The sequence below is a fragment of the Stegastes partitus genome, unplaced genomic scaffold (genome assembly GCF_000690725.1).
Source record: "Stegastes partitus isolate 25-593 unplaced genomic scaffold, Stegastes_partitus-1.0.2 Scaffold1488, whole genome shotgun sequence".
NCBI classification, from domain to species: Eukaryota; Metazoa; Chordata; class Actinopteri; family Pomacentridae; genus Stegastes; species Stegastes partitus.
Genome location: NW_007579219.1, coordinates 78142 through 84141, shown reverse-complemented (window position 1 = coordinate 84141; position 6000 = coordinate 78142).

Below are 6000 nucleotides of genomic sequence, written 5' to 3'. Positions count from 1 at the left end.
AGCCTTTTGCCTGCAATATTCTGAGAATGTTTTGGGGATGTTGTTGAGGTAACAGATTATAGATCATTCCTCCATAATAACACAGTCCCACAATGTTACATGACAACAATGCAACATTAGGAAAATGTTTCAGGAAGAACGTTTTTCACAATGTCTTTCTGAAACTTTATTCTGCCTTTAAAAAGAATATACAAAAAAAACACATCCTGCTAAAATCCTTACGAGAGTTTTGCAGAATTTTGTTAGAATGTTTTAAAAGAAAAATTCTAGCTGGGAACTTTGAACACATACAAATTTAGTTTCTCTGAACATATAAGCAACTAATCATAAATAGAAGATTAACAGATGATTCACATATACAGAAATGATCACTGCGAGCCTGCAATAAATCACACTATATATACAATTGAAGCAGAAAAGCAGTTTGCATTCACTTGCACCTGTTTGCTACTCACAGTGTGAACCTTTGCCAAGAGGGCATTTCCATGACAACCTTTCCAACAGTGGATTTTTTTTTTTCTACCGGTAATGAATTGCTGTAATACAGAATGTATAAGGAGGATGTGGGGGTGGAAGGAAGGCATGGTGTCACCGAGCGTGTGTTTAGTTTAGGTTGAAAAGAACTAACAAAAAAATAGCAAAATTCAGCTGAATGTATGTTTTTGGTCAAATGTCTATAATGTCACGTCCTGCTTTGTGCTCTGTGTCGCTGTCAGTTATTATTGTATAGCAGACAGACTGGAACACTGACTGCTATATGCTCTGTCTTCAATGTAGTGTGTAGAGCTGCAATGCAGTATAGACGCCCTGCCTCCTTATTCTATTGCAATTAATTATTAGTGGATCTGGGTCCTTTGGGTGAACAACACTATCAATACTGCATATACTTGCTGCGATCAATGAACAAGTTATTTAGGGAATTGGCCGCCCCGCCTCATACACTGACTCTTTCCTATTCGTGCACTCTTATGTTTAAGTTTTTCTTCATAGCAGTCACCTCAAATAGCACTTTAAAACACATACATCGACACTCTACTCTTTATTCATGGCTTGTGGCCTCACTAGTGTATACGGATGCTCCCCTCCTTGTCTCCATTGCAATGAGCAGTCCATTAGCAAATGCCAATAAGCCCTCTGTAGCGTGACAGCATGTTCTCAAACAAATTAGAGCCCTAAAGACAACAGGAATATTATTATTTTCAATCCTCCATCATGTGTTCATTAATCTTCATTTGGACTTGATGAGTGTGGCAATCAAATGAAATTATATCCCTGTTTCGGCCTCTTGTGGATACCCCCTCACACACACTCCCATCTAATGCGTTCCCGCAAGCTATTGGGATGCAACAAAATTTCCAAACGACTTTAGATTAATTTTGTCTGATTAGCGGCTAAATATATCACCAAGCTCCTTCAAAGTCATTAACAGCGACAACAGCGGCAGCAGAAACAAACACATCACAGAGCGAACGCACTATCGAGCACGAGCAGAATCAAGACCTTTAAATATTGAAAGATAAACATCATACAGCAGCCTTTGTTTGATTAGGCAAACATGCCAAATCTGTCGTCCTCGCTGTGAGATTTTGCCTGGTAATTAGAAGGTGTGTGTTCGGGGGCTTGGCTCCGTTGCCTTAAATCACTGTAATTGCCCCTGATCTCCTCTTAAAACATCACTATTCATTCCCCCATAATTACCGGCACATCTGTGGAAGCGCACGTGCCTCCGTCCTCTCTGACATCAGCCTTCCTGGCCGGCGTCGCTGCTTGGCGGCCTGTGCGGTGGAGCGAGGAAACAGCAGCACTGTGCGTGACTGTAAAGACATTTTTCTGTGGCATTACAACTTTGCTTTACAAAAGTCTTTAACATCTCTCCTCCCGAGCCACTCCATGCCTCTCCACATTAGTGATCAGCAGTGGTATTACTTCTCCCACCCCCAAAAAAATCCAACCAGGCATCCTGCTGCGTTGTGTCTGTGGGCAAATTTTAAAGCTACTATTTTATTATATAAATGTGACAAAACACATAGAGAGGGTAACGGCAGCACGCCTGTGCTTCAGTGTTGTCTTTGATGAGGCTCAGCAATAGGTTTTTAAGAATATTTGCAGTATTTTGTGGTGACTTTGGAAGTGCAAATTGCCAGCCAGTAGAGCACGGAAACTATATAGCCTCAAAACTGCCAGCTTGAAGGATATGTGCAAAGTGTAGAATCACACCCATAGGTATTCGCTTTATAGGATAAAATATGAAGTAATATAAACAGAGGAGACTTTTTTTTATTTTTTTTTACCCCGCCTGTTGCACAGTTCGCTTTTACCCTTTAAATAACTTCTGGTGTTGTGGCTCATTTTACTGCTTTTGCAACAAGCCATCAATTTTATGTACAGTAAAAAATAAAAAATAAAATAAAAACAGCTTTCACTCTTAAAAATGTCCCACGCTGGATAATCCATAACACCAAAAATGATGTCTTTTCATAGCACCAAAGTTTGAGATTTTAGTCTCTTTGATTGAACAAAGAAGACACTGTGAACATAAACTTAAGACAAAACTTTTCATCGCTTTGTAATCTTCATCCTAAGAGGAGCATAATGCAATCACTGACAGTGTAGCAATTACACTCTGCTTACTTTCAATCAAGTCATGATCATGAAATAATACTACTTTAAATTCTCTTATAAATGTTAATATTGCATGACTTTTTAGTGCTTCTAGCCCTGTTTGCATGGGATTTGTACAGGGGGACCTGCAGTAACTTCTAAATCTGTTATCTTAATAGGCTCAATGATCATTGTAGTCCCATGTGAATCGACATCTCAATACTTTGGGAAGTTTTTTGTTTTTTCCTCGCTTCCTTTGCCTCTTTCTCACTTGGGAGTTGTAAGGACTTTGTTGGAGTGTATGCATGACTGCTTGGACAGAATTTTGGGTGCAAATATAGGAAGCTACACAGCATGGATGGAGAACCACTCTCAGACCAGTCTCCAAGAATGATGAGATAGGATGGCAGCTTGTGGTAAAGAAGATTTTGCAGTTGCTCTTCCAACAGGCTCAACAGCTATTGTATAGCTGCTTATTTATAGGAACGCCATCATCTCGATAAATTCGAGTAAAGCACAAACTTTGCTCATCCCGAAGTGAATTGAGGGGTACAAAACATAGACGTGGAGGAGTTATTTCTAAATTTTGTGAGGCTCTAATGGTAACACTAGCCCTGTGCAAATAGGCCATGCTAGCTCCCCTGTGATGTTGTAGCTACTTTGTTAATTTAGCGTGCTACCATATGCTAATTAGCATTGGCCAATGAGTTGTTCAGTAATGCGGGTCATAAACTGATTGGACATATTAAAATTGTCACCTGATGATGATAGGTTGAAGGATCAAGAACGTAATTAGGGTTTATCCTAATGGGAATATGAATATTTAGCTAAACGTTTTGAAAAATGTAAACACTAAATGTATTTATTTATGTTTTTAAATAATATAAACCAGGTGACAACAGTAGTAAAAAAGGCTGTTGCTTTAAATCATTATGATCACCTTTGAAGTTGGCCTGCTGCCAGGCTATTGATCCAAACGGTGAGAAAGTCCTGCTTATTATCCAGGACATCTGTCTTTTATCATGCTCTCACCTTGACACTTGGCTCGGCATTTGAATCAATTCTGCAGAGTCAGTGTTGACAAACTTGGGCGCAGTAAAGAGAGACGATCATGAGGAAACTTTGAGGTAGCGGCCTAGGGCAGCAGAAATCACGTGCGACCCAATTCTCAGCTGTCCTAGATATAAACACTTGGCTTCCAGTAGATTACTGTCTTCCTCAGCTCATGATCAAAGACAGCCAGAAACAAACGATTGTAGCACGAAAGATGGAAAGACACGGAAGGAGGAACGTCGAACGGAGAAGGGGATGTGCTAGTAGGAAAGGATTTAGAAGGCATGTAAGAGCGAGGTGATGCAGGCATACATGTGCAGGGGTGAGATAATCTGACATGTAAGCAGACCTTTATATGCAGCTTCATCTGCTGAAGGATGCTTCAACTTCAGTCTCTCTTCTTCTACTTTCTTCTTCTAATTCAATGCTGTTGACATCAGTGGTTCAACAGCCTGTTTGGAGCTTAAAGTGGCGAAAGTCAACAATTTCATAATAAACAGTCTATCACATGCAAATCTGCAGCTTCCCTTAACATCAAGGAGCTTTATGGTGAGTTTCAGTGCTTTGTTTAACTGTACAGGTTCATTCTTACCACATTGTGTCCCTCAGGATTTGGTAGACGCCAAAATCGGAGCTTTAAAGGTGTGGATGTCTGACTTATATTTAAAGGTGGACAGAAACATGAATCCAAACTAGTGCTAATGTTTCTATCAGGTGAGTTAATAAGCTTCCTCCTAGTGGCCAAATAAAGCCAAAAAAAACAGTTTGTGCAGTTTTTAGCTTATGCAGAGGAATGGGCATAAATAAAAGCTACTGAAGCAATAAAAAAAAATGCATGCAAAAATAATTGCACCAACACAGTGCTGTAGCCTCAAATAATCAGTCTTTTAAACTACATAATGACACTGATCTATTATTTTTTTCTTAAAACTGAAGTCATATTTTCTATAACGTAAAGCATAACATATTATGACTTTCATTTCTTACCTTTGCTGAATATACAGTAGTGTTTGCATATAATATAATATAATATAATGATGCAGCAGTGCTTCGAGCCAGCAGCAGTTTCAGTAAATAATTAATTACAGTTAATTAGTTTTGTAATTCATTAGATGAAAAAGATTCAACATCAGATTTCTTGGAAAATTACATGTGCCATGGGAGTGATTTAAGGTCAGTGAGAAAGGTTTGGGTCACAGCAAGCTGGAGCTTTAGGTTTTTGTGGGAATATCTTATTATTAACAAATGGGAAGATTCTACAGAAGTCGTAATATTTCTCACACCGTCTAAAACATCAGAAATGATCAGAAAAGATCAGTAATGCTGCACATCCCAAGTGAGACACTTGCCTTCCTGTGTTTGTAGCATCATTTGTGCGATTGGTGGAATGAATTATTGCATAATCGTGGGTATAAAATAGGAAATCATCCAGTGCTCGAGTCCACACCCCCCAATAAAACAGTCTCCTTCTGTATTTTTAGGAATACAGCCAATCATGTGCTTTAAATCTGTGGACTGAAACTGTGGCTTGCACTTTGTGTACTGTAAGAATGAATCCTCATAACAGTTGGCTATTGGTGCAACATACAGTATGTGACAGAAGAGAGGAGAATCTGGACAACAAGGCACTGGAGAGACCTATTAGCCCATTTATATTCACTCTCTGCCACAACCTGTGTGACTGTAGGGTTAACCAGGGCTGACGTGCAGTGGAGCATTCATGTCTTGTCCTTGTCTCTCTGCTTCCCAAGCTCCATCACTCAGGCTCATGCAGAGGCAATATTAATCATCATAACCTCCCTCCATGCACAAACTGCAGTAATGAAAATAAAACACACTCTGATGCTCATTCACGAGAACAAAATCTATCATTAACGGCAGATCGTTTATTTAAGTGATAATCAGTGAAGGATTTTCTGAGGCTTTGCAGTGAAAACTGAATTTTCTTTTTTGATATAGCTTTTGTAGGTCATTGCAAAAATGTTATATATTTTATTTTGTTATTATTTATTTATTTATTTGACCAATTTTAAACCACAGAGTAGACATTCAATATATCTTTGATACTCAACTTGAGTATTTTCAAATGATTAAATTAAATGATGAAAAAATGATTATTCACAATTTATTATTATTTATTTATCTGCCAGCTTATAGTTACTAGTTAATTATGAGCTTAATCGAGTAGCTGATCAGGGGATCAACTGACTTGTCATGAAGACATTCCACCTTCTTAATTGCATGAATTTGTCTTGATTCATGTTTGAGTTGCTTCTTGCAAAAAGCAATGTATTACCCATCGCATTACTTTTGTTAAATTATGTGCTTTATAAAAAAAAATCTTGT